The sequence below is a fragment of the Apium graveolens genome, chromosome 8 (genome assembly GCF_009905375.1).
Source record: "Apium graveolens cultivar Ventura chromosome 8, ASM990537v1, whole genome shotgun sequence".
Lineage (NCBI taxonomy): Eukaryota > Viridiplantae > Streptophyta > Magnoliopsida > Apiales > Apiaceae > Apium > Apium graveolens.
The window spans coordinates 200,343,399-200,361,112 of NC_133654.1; the positions used below are offsets into that span (position 1 = coordinate 200,343,399).

The 17,714-nt window shown below is 38.8% G+C and overlaps 2 non-coding genes across 2 annotated transcripts; both read right to left on the reverse strand.

Annotated features, from left to right (window-relative positions):
* Positions 1-2,250: 2,250 nt before the first annotated feature.
* Positions 2,251-2,357, reverse strand: LOC141682020 (small nucleolar RNA R71). The gene has a single exon (XR_012559424.1). It is a non-coding gene; the product is annotated as a small nucleolar RNA R71 (small nucleolar RNA).
* Positions 2,358-14,553: 12,196 nt separating this feature from the next.
* LOC141681559 (small nucleolar RNA R71) lies at positions 14,554-14,660 on the reverse strand. The gene has a single exon (XR_012558988.1). It is a non-coding gene; the product is annotated as a small nucleolar RNA R71 (small nucleolar RNA).
* Positions 14,661-17,714: the final 3,054 nt, after the last annotated feature.

The window sequence follows — 17,714 nt, forward strand, 5'->3', positions numbered from 1 at the left end:
ACACAAGATTTTTTAGGAAAATACATGCTTTTAAGACTCTTCTAATTATAGCCAAAATGTAGGTATCAACAATCCACTTATATTGACTCTAAAAGTTTACAGAAAATCCCAAGGTGTGTCGTAAAAGTAGGTTTCTGAAGAATCAATTGAGTAAGTACATTTCCTCTTTTTCAACTAATATTGAACGAAATCAATCTCTATCAAAACAACTATTTAGCCAAAATGTACAGTTTAATTTTATAATGGACGATAAGTGGATTTTATATCCACTTGGAACGCTTTATTACTAGTTTAAATTGGTGTTTTGGACCCAAGTTGTTCGTATTTTGATGTGTTTTTGTGTTATTGTATTTCAGGTATCAGTTAAATGAAGAAAGGAGCTTTTAAAGGAAATATGATGAAAAGTGATCAGATTTAGAAGCCAAGACCATTGTCAAGTTGTAGAGAATCTCGTTAGCTTCGCGTGGGCAGTTGAATCGCCTAATTCTGACGAGTAGAACTCAAGTTATGGCCAAAATAAGATTCATCAGAATTTTCCAGAAGCCGCCCACGCGCCCGCGTCAGAAGTGCACACGACCGCATGCCGACACGCGGCCGCGTCAGACCCACACACGACCGCATGCTGATGCGCGGCTGATTTCGATGATTTCGCTAAAAAAGCCTTTTTGAGTGGAATTTGATAATTTTAAGGGTACAGGTCCAGTAGGGGCTTATATATACTTAAAAAAAGGGTTTTCATCAAGGAGAAGACCTAGAAGCACAAAACAACTCCGAGAAAGAAGATCTTGTTTTCTACTTGTGATTCTTTTAAAATAGTTGTAACTTTGGATGCTCGTTTTCATTCTTGTTGAACCTAGACCTTTTTTTATTCGTACTTTGATTATTATTCAGTTTATTAAGACCTTGTTTTATACCATGCTTTCATTGAAACCCATGATGACGATGAGTTCAATTATGGGCTAATCGTTATCATGGGATTCTAGCGGATTTACTTATGGATTTCAGTAATTAATTTGTTTCGATATCTTGGTGTGTGGTGATTGTATGATATCCTAGTATTGGTTGTGCTTATTCATCTTATGTGCGTAGCTAACATATAAAAAAATTGTGTTAATCTCTTCTGAAGTGACAGCGAATTTAGAGATTTAGAACTTGCCATGCTAGCATAGGTTCATGTATTTGTTATGCATGATTCGTAGGTAATTTTAACCATCTTACTTGCCCTATGTAATCACGATAGATAACTTGCGCATTAAACCATTTTGTTTTCAATTCTTATAGACATATAAGGATTAAGCATAATTGGTGTCCACTCAACTTCTATCTCTTTTGTGGATGCTTGGTAGTAGGGTATTCGTACAACGAAAGTTTGCGCTTACTAGTTTCGTGTTATCTGATTAGTGTCATCACCATTACATGCTAAGGTTAAGAATAATAAGACTATTGAATGAAGTATTTAATGAAGTTAGAATCCCATGTTTGTCATATATAGTAATTCAACCTCAATTTTCTTAGTTAATGTTATTTAGTATAATCTCTTAGTTTAATCAAAACCCAATTTGTTATTTGTCTTAGCATTGAGCGATAACCGTACATTATTGCATATGTGCATAAATTGAACTTAACCTAAACCAGTCTCTGTGGGAACGAATCTGGTTTATATCTTATACTACTTGCGAACGCGTATACTTGCGTGAATATTAGCGAGTGTTTTCGCCCTAACAAGTTTTTGGCGCCGCTGCCGGGGACTCGGTGTTAATTTTTAGTTTATGCGCTTGTCATCAGTGGTCGTTAAAGTTCACTGACTCAGATTCTTTTACTTTCACGGTTTATTTGTTTGTGTTTCAGGTACTCATTACAATGGGAGATCCAACAGCACGAACAAAAGCCTTGATGGATTTTTCTCAACCCAAGATCAATGACATTCAATCTAGCATTGTCCGGCCAACTATCATAGCTAATACCTTTGAGATCAAGCCTGGCATAATTCAATGGGTGCAGAATTCAATCCAGTTTGGGGGTTCTCCAACTGAAGATCCCAATATACACATTAAGGATTTCATTGAGATCTACGACACCTTCAAGTTCAACGGTGTTTCTGAAGATGCTGTGAAGCTGAGACTGTTCCCATTCTCTCTGAGGGACAAGGCTAAGAGCTGATTACACTCTCTATCAGCTAGTTCGATTACTACTTGGGAAGATCTTGCTGAGAAGTTTCTTACTAAATTCTTCCATATGGCGAAGACAGCTGCACTCAGAAATGCTATTACTCAATTTGTGCAGCAAACGGAAGAATCGCTATGTGAAGCTTGGGATCGCTACAAGGAGATGCTTAGGAAGTGTCCTCATCATGGAATGCCTGATTGGATGATCATCAATTATTTTTACAATGGGTTGGGAGCACAGTCCAGACCCATGCTCGATGCAGCATCAGGCGGAGCATTATGGGCAAAGAGCTATGAGGAAGCTTATGATCTAATTGAACTGATGGCTGCTAATGAATATCAGTATCCAACCCAGAGATGTCCACAGGGCAAGGTAGCAGGAGTTCTTGAAGTGGATACAGCTACGGCTATCACTGCTCAACTAAAGGCTAACTATGGCGTTAAACAGATAATTAGTGTTTGTGAGCTGTGTGCAGGTCCGCATGTGACGGAGCAATGCGCTATATCTAGTGACTAGGCTCAGTTTGTGAGCAATTTTCAGAGATCGCAGCAACCAGTTCCAGACACTTATCATCCTGACAACTAGAATCATCCTAACTTCAGCTGGAGCAACAATCAGAATGCGAGGAAACATCCGTTCCAGCAGTTTGGAAATAAGCTATTCAAACCTCCTGGTTTTCAACAATAAATTACACTAAAACAACAAACTCTTGGTGCATGTCTATCTTCGAATGAAAATTCTGAATTGGAGGAGTTGCGGCTTATGTGCAAAAACCAGGCTCTTATATGCCAAAGCCAGACTATTTCTATCAAGACTCTGGAGAACCAAATAGGGTAAATTGCTAATGCCTTATTGAATCGACCACTGGGAACGCTTCCTAGTGATACAGAAACAAATCCAGGAAAGAGGGAAGTTGAAGAACAGGTGGACGCCATCACCTTAAGGTCTGGAAAGGTCGCAAGCCCCCAAATTCAGCAAGACGAAGAGCCTGAAAAATCTCAAGTTTCAGAAAATACAGTTGTGGCTGAAGAAGAAGTGCAGAAGGAAGCAGAAGTGGAATCAGGGAAGACTACTATGGAACACACTCCTCCTGAGGGTAATACAGGGGAGAAACAGATCTATTCTCCACCTCCTTTTCCTAAGAGGCTGCAGAAGAAAAAGCTGGATAAGCAGTTTGTGAAGTTTTTGGAGGTGTTCAAGAAACTTCATATCAACATACCTTTCGCTGAAACTCTTGAAAAGATGCCTAGCTATGCGAGGTTTATGAAAGCTATTCTCTCTCGGAAAGTGAAGCTCGATGACTTAGAGACCGTTGCTCTAACGGAGGAATGCAGTTCTGTGCTACAACATAAGTTGCCTCCTAAGCTTAAAGATCCTGGAAGCTTCACTATTCCTTGCACCATCAGAAACTTGTCGTTCGACAAGTGTTTATGTGATTTAGGAGCTAGCATCAATCTGATGCCCTTATCTATCTTCAAGAAGCTTGGTATGCCTGATCCGAAACCAACATACATGTCATTGCAACTAGCTGACCGTTCCATCGCTTAACCACAAGGTATAGTGGAGGATGTCTTGGTCAAGGTAGATAAACTCATCTTCCCTGCTGACTTTGTAATTCTTGACTTTGAGGAGGATAAGAAGATTTCCATTATCTTGGGGAGACCATTCTTAGCTACTGGTCGAACTATGATTGATGTACAAAAAGTGTGACGGTCTCAACCCCGGGTCAGGAGTTGACGTCACTAACAAAATGAAACTATAATTATAATACAACTACTTACTTTATTTCAATATAAACAACTCTTCCACAAGATCTTTTCCAGCTTCAAGTATAATTTAGGTTACAAACTTATTACAAACCAACTAATTCAATAACCTGTCATGACTGTTATTCTTTCTACAGCAACTCACAGACCACACTTCACCAGACACAACTTAATCAGAGGAGCTCGACACAGGAGGAATTGGAAACTGGCCCTTAGCAAAACAGCAACATCCCCTAGGCATCTGAAATGCGGAAATATACCAACACATTTGCAAGAGTGAGCGTCCAACCGCTCAGCAGTACCACTATATGAATACTAACTAAAACAGTTTATAATAAACAATTGTAGGAACAGAAATTATAACTTGTTAGTAGAAAACAAGTAAAACAAGTGTAAACAGATAAACACTGATAAACTGGATCTTTAATAGCTAGCATGCTCTCTAAACATTTTATTAATAGTGCTGTGTAAATAGTAGGGTTAAATTTTAGCATGCTACTTCCATTTTCAAATCATTCGTCCCATCGCAGGACCTATAAAACTAACTGTTCCGTTACGGAAACCATAAAACTTGCCCCATCACAGGACCTATAAAACTTGTTCCTCTCCGGGAACCTCAAAATCGCTTGCTCAGATATAAAAGCATTGGATGATCCCTGGTGAGACAGCTGATCAGGCTATCCTATGAAACTTGTTCCGGAACTCAGAGACTAGCTAGGTCTCTGTCACGCTGGGCTGGTGGTTATAACAGGGTACACAACCACTTCGCCTCTTACGCTAACTTCCAGGCCGTTACGGGCCTTCTGCGCACACTCATCCAATTATCTGATCATTTTTATCCAGTTTTCCAAATCACTTACCTATCTCTTGTCAAAACAGTTATAACACAACATATTTTCCAAAACATTTTCATTTTATTCAAAATTTAGAGATAGGCATTTTCAGAAGTTACTTTTCCCCCAAAACACCAGTTAACAAAACAATTTGAAACCCAGGGGATACGTAACTTAAATCGTTCTGTTCCACTACGAGAATAAAACAACATTATATTCATATATGCTGAACCATACATATATGGACAGGGGTACTTGCCTTAATACGCATTAACACTAATTTCTGACTGGCTTTGCACTGACCGGGATGCTAAGGATTTCAACTGGAACCTACAGGAACCAAAATACCCTAAATTAGACGTCCGAATATGCTTGACTATCCTCACTAACAATCTATCCATACGTTAACAAGCCCGACTTGTAACATTCTCAATATAATAATACACGTATCAATCAGGGCTCACGTCTTCAAAAACCGGTTCGGTGTTCGTTTTCATAAAATAGGTATATTTGTCCTTTTATGGAAGTAGGGTTGTCGATTTCGCAAAGTATTCCATCGCAACACATAATCAGGTTTTGTACAAAATAGCTACATATAACCGATCGACGTTCCGATAGCCATTGGGTATGTAATAACCCCAATTTTTGGAAATTTTTGAAACCCTTATGAATAGTGATTTTGTAGATTATGCTGAATGAGAAAACTTTTCATGCCACACTATGTAGGGGTTCTGTTATTGATCTTCTGGGATATTATTAGTACTCTATGTGGTATATAAGTGTATGTAAAGATCGTCAGAATCCAATTCCGAACACTTTGATTTTTCTCGGAAATCCACTAGATACGGAAAGAATTGAGTATAAGGTAACAGGATAAAAATGATTTAAATTAAAGGATTATAAGAGAGGATCATAAAAGGAATACAATATATTGACAAAGGTTAAGGGAACCTAAGTAATAAGATCCCGGGTATGATCCCTCAAACGATAAACGAAAACGAAAGTTAAGCGAACCGTGTAACAGATCAGCGGTCATTAGGCAAACAATTAGGAAGTTAATCAAAGGGATTAGAGAGGATGATGTCACCCAACCAATGAGAAGAGGACAAGGAGGGAAAGATGACATCATAGCATGACATAAGCATGACATGGGAAGGAAGGAAATGTGGTGGAATATTAACCACACAAAACCAAGGTTAATTTGGTAATTAACCTAAAACAAATCAAATATTCAACCAACCAAAACAAATCAAAACAAAAACACAAAACATTTCATCTTCTCCAAGCTTTACTCTCGGCTTTTTCATTTTCAAGAAGCTAGAATTTTCAAAACTCAAGATCAAGGCTTCCTAAATTGGTAAGATAATTCCCTAGTCATCCTTATGCATAGTTATGGCTATATTATGAGTTTAAGCCTTCAATTCTTTCTCAATCTTCTTCAAGAAATCAATGAAGAAGACAATGAATAGTGACTTCAAGAATTTTAACTTGATTTTCTTGTTTTTCCTTTAAGATCCAAGCTTTCCTAAGACTCCTCAAGGCTTCCTAAGGCTTCCTAGCTACTCCCACCACTTCAAGGAAGGTATATCATCTCCAAACCCTAGATTCCTTTGTATAATAAGATGATTTTGATTGTTATGATGATATAGTAGCTTAATGCTTGTGGTTTAGAGTTTGGGTTGGAGTGGTAGTGAAATGGAATGGTGAATCTTGTTGTTTTGGTTAAAAGAACTTAAGTATAGTTTAAATTCAAGTTTTAGGAGTAAATAAATGGATTATAATGAGTTGGTTTGGGGCTATTGTAATGTATTTTGGATTGAGGTTTGATTTGGTTGTGAATTGGGGTTGAATTGTGATGGTTTTGGAATGGTTTAAATTTGGGAAATCGCGTAAACATAGCCGTCGTAATGTCCGATTTACTTTAGACTGCTTTTGTTCATAAAATTTTTACCCGAGAACACCCTGCTAGATTATGACCATTGCCATGTTTAGATAGTTCATGTTACGAGCTTCGTTTTGATATGTAGTTCGTTCGATTCCGATGCACGGTTTAGGAGAAACGACCGTTTCAAGTAATGGCGTTTCGCGAACGAAACTTTTCCCCTCGCCTTACTTTGAAACATAGGTTAAAGACCTTAAAGGACTAATTGAAGTATGAAACATTTATGTAAGGTGTAATAGGAAGTTGGTAAGATACTCGCGAAGGAATCGCCTTAAAACTCATAATGGTTAAATTATTAAAAATGGTGGAGCCGAGGGTACTCGAGTGACTTAAGAGAATCAGTATGCGCAAAACGAGCGTTAGAGTCTGAGTTGGTTAGAGTATAGATTTACAAGTGACTTTGGTTTAATTCCAACTTACTTGTTGCTTATAGGTTACCAGACTCGTCCCGAGCCATTCGTAACCCCCAGTCGCTCAGGCAAGTTTTCTACCCGTTATAACTGTTGTGGTGATGTATATGTGTATATGCATGATCTTGCGATAAATGCATATTTGTTATTAGCAAATTCTTGCGATATATTGTAGCATGTGATATGGTATATATGCATGCCTGTTTCGTATTCTTGCCATATATATCTGTTGGTTCAGTTGATAATACCTATGCTAGAGAATAACGGTAATTTGCATATACCCTTAGTATAGGGACCCAAAGGTGAAAACATTTTCTAAAACCGGGAGTCGAGGATCCCGAGTAGATTTTATATATATATATTTATATATATATGGTTATATTTTTCATAACTTTTAATCGAATAAGGGTTATTCGATAACTTTATATTATTTATTGAATTTTATTTCGAATATTCATTCGAGGGCTTATGACTCCTTTTATTTGATTAATTGAATATTATTTGAATATTCATTTGAGGATGTATAACTCCTTTATTTTATTTAATGAATATTATTTATAATATTCATTCGAGGTATTATGACTCCGCTTATTACTGAAATATATTCTTTATTTAATTAAAGAATAAGGTGTCAATAATCAAACTTATTTTCGATTATTCAAATAAAGATAGTACTTTCATATAAGTATATCTTTGGTTATTTAATATCCATTTCAAGTATAAGTTTTAAAACTTCTACTTCAATTATTTTTATAAGGATTATCTTTATGAGAATATTATTTAAATAATAATATTCAGATATTTTCTAATATATCGGGACTGATTTATTTTAATAAATCAGCAGTACTCCAAACATTCTTAAAAATGTTTTCGAGTCTTCAAAATGATTTTTAAAGTTAGAGTGGACCCCGAAACTCATTTTTTTATATTTAAGATCTTCCTTTCAAAGGGGATTTAAATACTCGCTCAAAACCTGGGGGATCCAGCTCTGTGGTGCATTTTACATTCACAACGTGGTTGCTGTTTTGAGAAAACTAATGAATTGATTACTTACCCAACGTTCGGGAAGTAAGCCTATCTAATTGAGTCGGCATAAGCGACAGGCCGGGGTACGGTCTATCAAAGTGTAAGTGGCTGGGTGGCAGTCCATCAACGCGTAAGAGGCCGGGTGGCGGTCCAGCACAAGGTCCTTATGTGGCCAGGGTGATGACCGGTGGGGGATTCATCCATCTACTAGTAGAAAAGGTTACTTATTGGTATCTTTGCCTGATCAGCAAGATATCAGGTTTATGCCAAAATTCTTTCCTTTCCAAATTTATTGGATATTGCAATTCTGTTCATACTTTACATGACAGAGGTTTTCAGGAAACGTATGTATATATATAGGTGTACATATATATATCGGGACTTAATGAGGTATATCATAACTTCATTTCCTTCAAAATATTTCAAAGATTGAATCTATTCAAGTCTTATCTTGTAGTCTCATCAGTGTGATGAACTTTTGAAACTAATTATAACTTGAACGGTGGTAGTTCAAGTAGTATTTGGAAAAGATATAAGTATATTGGAGCATCTTGTAACTTCATCTTTTAAACTTATATCTAGTAAATGATTATCTTATGCATGACAAAGATTTTCAGAAAAACGTTGAGACAAGGTTAGATATATGAGATCACCTTGCAACGATATTTTTATACAGTAATACATGGGAACTCTGTGTGTATTATGCATGGAAGAGGACTTCCCATATTTGAAAAGTATATATATATATACTGAATATTTTGCGACTTCATCGCATTAAGATATCAACTTGGTTCATTTCTTTTGACCAAGACTTTCATGAGTACTATGAGAAGGCTCATATATTGTTAATCATTATACATATTATTTTGGTGGGCTTGTTGCTCACCCTTGCTTTCTTCTTTCATCACACAACATCAGATAGACAAGATGAATAGGACCAAGCTCCCAATTCGCGAGCGGATAGGAAACGTTCCGCAGTTTCCTATAGGCATTGATGTCGCTGTAGCTGAGATAGGAACTACCAATAGGCTAGGCTTTCAACTTTTGATGTACCAGATTATGTATATTTATGAATTGTAATAATGGCAAAGAAATGCAAATTTATTCAGAAACCTGTTTAAGGTGTATTGGCATGTAATTGTGGAATAAAACGACTTGTGATTATTTTTGGATATTCATCTCTAAGGCTATAACTTGTGGTGTGTGTGTTTAATGGTGGGGTCACCGTACAGAGTAGTTGATTATTTATTAAGATTGGGTGTTGTTAAGGGAAATGGAACTCGTGACAACCCGGATCCCCGACCCCGGATTTGGGGGTGTTACAGAAGTGGTATCAGAGTGAAGCATTATAAACCTCAGAGATGATGTGACATTAAGATAATAAGTTCACTAAGATAATAAGAACTCTTGCCAAGTTCATAGTCGGACTACCTAACGTAGTACTGACAGTTAAAACCCTTATGGGAACCCTTATAAATATCGTGATAGAAGCGTAGTTCGTTATCATATATGGTAGCGGGACTCCGAACCCTGAGGTTAAGGAGCAACAACGCGATGATGTTTTATTAAGTTATTGGAGATCAGATAATGGATCCGATAGAGCGTCCTAACGCGGGATCGGATGATGTTCATATTGAGGATGTAGCGGTTGAGGATGTTGTCCTAGAAGGGACAGTTGCTGAGGAGAATCCTATGGAGGATCCTGATAAGAATGAATAAAGGACCACTGACGAATTGATGACCATGGTTAGGTCGACTACCGGAGGTAGGATTGGTCGGTCACTACCGGAGGTTCGTTCAAGTTTGTAAAGATAGTAGCCCCCTTTAACGCGGCTTACTCGTAAGACTGAGAAGTTGAATGGATGGAGAAATACGAGAACAACTTTCAAGAACTGAAGCAAAGATTGGTGACGACCCCTATGATGGCGTTGCCGGATGGAAAAGGAGATTTTGTGATGTGTAGTGACGCTTCGCATAAGGAATTAGGGTGCTTCTTATACAGCACAACAAGGTAATCGCGTATGCGTCAAGACAATTAAGGGAATATAAAATTCGATATCCCCACCCATGAGCTTGGGCTCGTGGCAATAGTTTGTCCTAAAGATTGGAGGCACTACTTGTATGGAGAGAATGCGAGAATTACCTAAGCCATAAGTGCTCTAGTACATATTCACGTAGAAAGAGCTCAACATACGCCAGAGGAGGCGGTTAGAGCTAATCAAGGATTACGATTATGAGATTCTTTATCATTCGGGGAAAGCCAATGTGGTGGCTGATGCCCTTAGTAAAAAGGAGTGACCCAAGATGATAATGTCTTTAGAAGAGTTTAAAAGAGATTTTGAGAAAATGGAAATAGAAGTGAAGGTAACCGGAGCCGGTACCGAAAAGCTGTTTGAGATTGCAATACAGCCCGAATTATTGGAAAAGAGCATATTGTGCCAGAAAAAGGTGATGAATGAAGGCAGAGAGCCAACAAATAAATATGAGATTAATACCGAGAAAGATGATAAGGGAATAATAAGGTATTCCTATAGAATTTGGATTCCGAAAGTTCAAGAGCTTAAGGATGAGAACTTAGATGAGAGCCATAGTTTGAGGAATAAGATTTAGGGCAAACCCTGAATGTGATAGTCAGGGAGGTTGCCATCAAGAAAGAAAGAACCCATAACATAATAGAGTGGAAAACAAGGATTTTAACGTATAAGATAACCCCAAGTATGGGAGAAGGATGAAACATTTCAAACTAAGGAAACAGAAAGACGAGTAAGGAAAGGAGACCCGAGACGGTACTCTTATACGGCAATTCATGGACCTGTCTAGACAGAACTTAGACTATTATCCCCAACCACCACCTTGAGGAAACAATGCGGTGAAAAATTCTTTCAGGACCTTTAAGTCGCTAAGCCCTTAGAGTTCCAAGGAACAAGCTGACCCAGTCGAGGCAAGAGCCTGGCTAAAGGAAATATAGGAATCATTTGAGATTCTAAATGATTGACGAATCACAAAAGACTGTTTTATCACTTACCCTCCTAAGAGAGAGGCCACCCGCTGGTGAAAGGCCAAGGAAGGCACGGAGCAAGAGATTATAATAAACTGATTTAAGTTTAGTCAATTGTTTTCAGGAAAGTACTTCCCAAGGTTATGAAGATAGTGTAAAAGCTTTAAAGCCAGAACAAAGGCACACGAGTATGATGAATTATGAATCTAAGTTGTAAAAGTTGTCAAGATTCGTTCTGAGGACACGAATCCAGAATGACGGGATGTCTGAAATCAATGCTTATGTTGTGTTGGTTCATGAAATAATGATAAGAGAAAGGAAAATAAAAAGAAACTGAAGTGGAAAGGAATATAAAGGCAATAGAGTTTGAGGTATGATAAGGGAGTTGGGTATGAGGAAACCCTAAAGACTCGTAGCAATAGAAATAGAAAAGTATGCATTCGTCAGGATGAGGGTGATTCACCATGGGTTAAAATTGATGGTTGAAGGCATAAGAGATACATATATTTTATCTCCTGTAAGTTGGGAGGATTCGAGGAAACCTTGAGATAGTTCGAAGGATAAATAATGAGACGCGGATAGACTGAGGAGACAAGGAAGTAAGAAATTAGGAAAATTGGATGAAGGAAGTGACCTTCAAGAATGTGAAGTGTAAGACCGGTGGCTTGATACCCAGAAAGGGAGACGCCAGGTATGAAAGATATCCCAACATTGAGATGACTGTTGAGATAAACAACAAAAGTAAATAAGGAATTATTAAGAAGAAGTTCATGTTGAACACGACCAATATCTTCCAGAACATCCTTGTTATCGTTACCAGATTAGGCAAGAAAAGCGGATAACCATTGTTATCTTTTGGAGGCCATTTTGATTAACCTCATTTTGTATACAGATGTTATTGTGAAATTAGGCATATACTATCGAGGTGGGAATGATTGAATAAGACACCCTTATCAGGGATATATGACTTGATTTATCCATGGAAGGATGCATGTACCTTTTTAAAGGTGGCATTAAAGATAGAACATCGGTAACTTAAAATGAATCCTAGGGAAATGCATAAAGGTTGGCATTCCACCCTTAATAGGGATAGTATGAGTTTTGACAGTATGAATTGGAAAGAATTAAGGAAACAACAATCTTTAAAGAATTAGTGGAGAAATTTTTCAAAAGTATATAGACAATGATTCTAGTATTAGTATATGGTATTTTGATATGCCCTGTATCTAGGGAATACAGGAGGAACGATTCAAGGATAACCTTAGAGGTTTTACAAGAAGAAAGGTGATAAGTGGCATTTTATACCACTTAGAACGTCTTAAAATGGCTTAAATTGGTGTCCTGAAATCAAGTATTTTGTGTATTTGATGCGTTTTTCTAGTGTTTATGCATTTTAGGGTATTAGTTGCATTTCGGTGGAGGAATCATCAAGAATAAGCCTTGGTATGTGTTCACCATTGCGAGAGGAAAGGAATGGGAAGATTACGGCGAAGAAACGGAGCAAGCTTGGAATTTTTCCAGTAGGGTCCTGCGCGCCCGCGCAGCGATGCTGAGCGGCCGCGCAGCAGCCTGCGCGCCCGCGCAGAAATGCTGAGCGGCCGCGCAAGGTCGGAGAAAAAGCTGAATTATTTTAGACTTCTACTTCTGTGTGGCTTCCAACTTCTATGTAATCTGAGTTTTATGGGACTATTATATAGGTAGATTTGAGACGTTTTCATAGGGAGTATGAAGGAGATTATGTTTTAGATTGTGTTTTACGCAAGAAGCAAAGGAGATAAGGAAGAAGACCGATTTAGCACACCGCAACGAAGAGGAAGCATATATTCTTGTGATTCTTGTTTCATTGTAACGTTGGATGCTAGTTTTCTTGCTTTGACTTATTTACTCTTGTGACGTACTCGGTTTTAATATAATTAGTGTAGTTATTATTTTCTTATGTTATTTGTCATGATTTCATATGAACCCATGATGGCGATAAGTTCTATTATGGGCTAATCGTGATCATGGGGTTACAACGGATTTATTATTGAATTCTTTAGTTAATTGTTTAATACTTTAGTGTGTGATGATTGCATGATATCTAGTATTGGTTGTGCGTATTCGTCTTATGTGCGTCGCGAACATATAAGATAGGGTGTTAATCTCTTGTGAAGTGACGGTGGATCTTGAGATTTAGAACTTGCCATGCTAGCATAGGTTCATGTACGTTGTGCATGATTAGTGGGTAACTCTAACAGTTTTATTTGCCCTATGTAATCAAAAGAAATAACTTGTGCTTAAATCGTTGTGTTGTCAATTTCTGTAGACATATAGGAACTCAACATAATTGATGACTATTCAACTTCTATCTTAATTGTGGATGTTTGGTAGAATGGTATTAGTACAATGAAAGTTGGCTTTTATCAGTTTTGTGTTATTCGATTAATATCATCACTGTCGCATGCTAAAGGTAATAACAATGGCTATAGAAGGAAGTAATAATGAAGTTGTGATCTCATGAGTGTTTTATTATTGATAATTTGAAGTGTTAATTAAGTGGTTAATTAAGTAGTTAATTATAGTTAATATTTGATCAACAATTTTAAGTGTTATTATCTTAACATTGAGAAGTAATCATACATTGGTGAGTGAGTTTAATTAGACAATAAATTAGTCTGAGTCTCTGAGGGAACGAACTAGAAAGTATTCTATATTACTTGCGAACGCGTATACTTGCGTGAATATTAGCGCGTGTTTTCGCCCTAACAAGTTTTTGGCCCCGCTGCCGGGGACTCGGCGTATTTGTTTAGTTTATGTACTTACCATCATTGGTCATTAGGACTCAGTGATTAGGACGTAATAGTTACTTACTCTTTTCGGTTGTGTTTCAGGTACTTTAGCAAGCGTTTATGCAAACTCGTTCTCGTGCTCGCAAGAGGACTTTAGATACAGCTGAGGAGACAGACGAAGTTCTTGATATTCCGGAGAAGTTAGATTTTGAAGATTCGGATTCAGGAGCTGAGCAGAAAGAACCAGTAAATATGGGAGATCGTATTGTTCAAGCTGATCCAGCTCTTATGGATTTTTCTCGGCCTAAAATTGATGATATTCAGTCAAACATCCTTCATCCGGCTATTCAAGCTAACACCTTTGAAATCAAGCCGGGCACTATTCAGATGGTGCAGAATTCTGTTTCTTTTGGAGGAGCGGCAACTGAAGACCCCAACATGCACATAAGAAATTTTGTCGAGATCTGCAGCACTTTTAAGTATAATGGCGTGACTGATGAGGCTATCAAGTTGAGGCTTTTCCATTCTCACTGAGGGATAAGGCTAAAGACTAGTTACATTCTGAACCAGCTGGGTCCATCACTACGTGGCAAGATCTTGCGCAAAAGTTTCTGGTGAAGTTTTATCCAATGGCAAAGACTGCTGCTATGAGGAGTGCTCTTACTCAGTTTGCGCAGCAACCTACAGAATCTATGTGCGAGGCTTGGGAACGCTACAAGGAAATGTTGAGAAAATGTCCACATCATGGAATGCCGGATTGGATGGTGATCACTGGTTTCTATAATGGTTTGGGGGCCCAATCTCAGCCCATGCTCGATGCAGCAGCTGGAAGCGCCTTATGGGCTAAAAGCTATACTGAGGCGTATAATCTTATAGAGACGATGGCTGCAAATGAGCATCAAAACCCAACTCAGAGGATGACGTCAGGCAAGGTAGCAGGTATTCTGGAAGTTGATGCAGCCACCGCTATTGCAGCCCAGCTCCAAGCGCTATCAATGAAGGTCGATTCTCTGGCTACGTATGGAGTTAATCAAATAGCTATGGTTTGTGAGCTTTGTGCAGGTTCTCATGCTACAGATCAGTGTTCTCTTGTCAACGAATCTGTTCAGTATGTGAATAATTATCAGCGACAACAACAACCTATGCCAGCGACCTATCATCCTAATAACAGAAATCATCCAAATTTCAGCTGGGGGAATAATCAGAATGCGATTCAGCCAACATATCAGCAAGGAGTGAGTAAACAGTTTAACCCACCTGGATTCCAGCAACCACAGCAGTATGCTACAAGGCAATCATATCCTCAACAGGGAAGTGCAGCCGCACCTACTAGTGCTGATTTTGAGGAACTTAAGCTGTTGTGCAAGAGTCAGGCGGTTTCTATCAAGACCTTGGAAAATCAAATCGGTCAATTAGCCAATGCAGTGCTCAATCGTCAACCTGGCACTCTTCCCAGTGACACGGAAGTACCCGGCAGGAAGGAAGCTAAAGAGCAAGTCAAGGCTATTACCTTAAGGTCTGGAAAAGTAGCTGATGCTGAAAAAGCAAAAGAAGTCGAAGCTGAAGTTAGAGATGAAGAATCTAAGCAAAAGGAGAAAGCGGCGGAACCAAGGAAGACTACTGTTGAACACACTCTGCTTGAGGCTAATACAGGGGAGAAACAGCTCTATCCTCCACCACCTTTTCCTAAGAGATTGCAGCAACAAAAGCTGGATAGACAGTTCGGGAAGTTTCTGGAGGTGTTCAAGAAACTTCACATCAATATACCTTTCGCTGAGGCTCTGGAACAGATGCCTAGTTATGCGAAGTTTATGAAGACTATTCTTTCAAGGAAGGTGAAACTGGATGACCTTGAAACCGTTGCTCTCACGGAAGAATGCAGCGCTGTTCTGCAGCAAAAGTTACCGCCAAAACTGAAAGATCCAGGAAGCTTCACTATTCCTTGCACCATTGGCAATCTAACTTTTGACAAGTGCCTTTGTGATTTGGGAGCAAGCATTAATCTAATGCCTTTGTCGATCTTTAAAAAGCTGGATCTGCCTGATCCAAAACCCACATACATGTCGCTATAATTGGCTGACCGTTCCATTACTTACCCAAGGGGCATAGTTGAGGATGTGCTCGTCAAGGTGGATAAGCTCTTCTTCCCTGCAGATTTCGTTATTCTGGATTTTGAGGAAGATAAGAAGATTCCCATAATCTTGGGGAGGCCTTTCTTGGCTACTGGCCGTACCTTGATAGATGTGCAAAAAGGGGAACTTACTATGCGGGTCCAAGATCAGGATGTGACCTTCAACGTATTCAAGGCAATGAAATTCCCTACAGAAGATGAGGAGTGCTTAAAAGTGGATGTGATTGATTCCGCGGTTACTTCGGAACTCGAGCACATGCTAATGTCTGATGCATTGGAAAAGGCCTTAGTGGGGGAATTTGACAGTGATGATGAAGATAGCAACGAGCAATTACAATATCTGAACGCTTCTCCCTGAAAGCGAAAGCTGGACATACCATTTGAATCTCTTGGTACTTCTGACCTCAAGAACGCTGAAGGGAAGCTCAAACCATCAATAGAGGAAGCACCTACCTTGGAGCTCAAACCATTACCTGAACACTTGAGGTATGATTTTTTAGGTGATTCATCTACGTTACCTTTTATTATTTCAGCTGACCTTTCAGGTAGTGAGGAAGACAAGCTCTTAAGGATTTTGAGAGAATTCAAATCGGCTATAGGATGGACCATAGCAGACATCAAGGGGATAAGTCCTTCATATTGTATGCATAAAATTCTGTTAGAGGAAGGTAGTAAGCCAACTGTGGAACAACAACGAAGACTGAATCCGATCATGAAGGAGGTGGTAAAGAAAGAAATTCTGAAATGGCTAGATGCAGGCATCATTTATCCTATTTCTGACAGCTCGTGGGTGAGCCCCGTATAATGTGTACCTAAGAAAGGAGGTATCACTGTGGTCGTAAATGAAAAGAATGAGCTCATCCCTACTCGAACAGTTACAGGATGGAGAGTATGCATGGATTATAGGAAATTGAACAAAGCCACAAGGAAGGATCACTTTCCTCTTCCATTTATTGATCAAATGCTTGACAGATTGGCGGGACATGAGTATTTTTGTCTTCTGGATGGTTATTCCGGGTATAATCAGATTTGTATTGCACTAGAGGATCAGGAAAAGACTACCTTCACTTGTCCATTTGGCATATTTGCTTTTCGTAGAGTTTCGTTTGGGTTATGTGGCGCTCCGGCCACCTTTCAGAGATGTATGATGGCTATATTCTCTGACATGATTGGAAATAACGTCGAAGTGTTCATGGATGACTTCTCCGTCTTTGGACACTCATATGATGAATGTTTGAATAATCTGCGCGCCGTACTCAAAAGATGCGTGGAAACTAATTTGGTGCTTAATTGGGAGAAATGTCATTTTATGGTGCGTGAAGGCATTATCCTTGGGCATAAGGTCTCTAGCAAGGGTCTGGAGGTGGACAAGGCCAAGGTGGGAGTCATTGAAAATCTTCCCCCACCCAATTCTGTGAAAGGAATCCGTAGTTTTCTTGGTCATGCGGGTTTTTATCGGTGATTCATCAAGGACTTTTCAAAGATACCTAAGCCGTTGTGCAATTTGCTTGAGAAAGATGTGCCTTTCAAATTTGATGATGAATGTTTGGCAGCATTCGAGACTCTCAAGAAGAGTTTGATCACTGCACCAGTTATTACAGCACCAGATTGGACAGAACCGTTTGAGATGATGTGTGATGCGAGTGATTATGCGGTAGGTGAAGTTCTGGGACA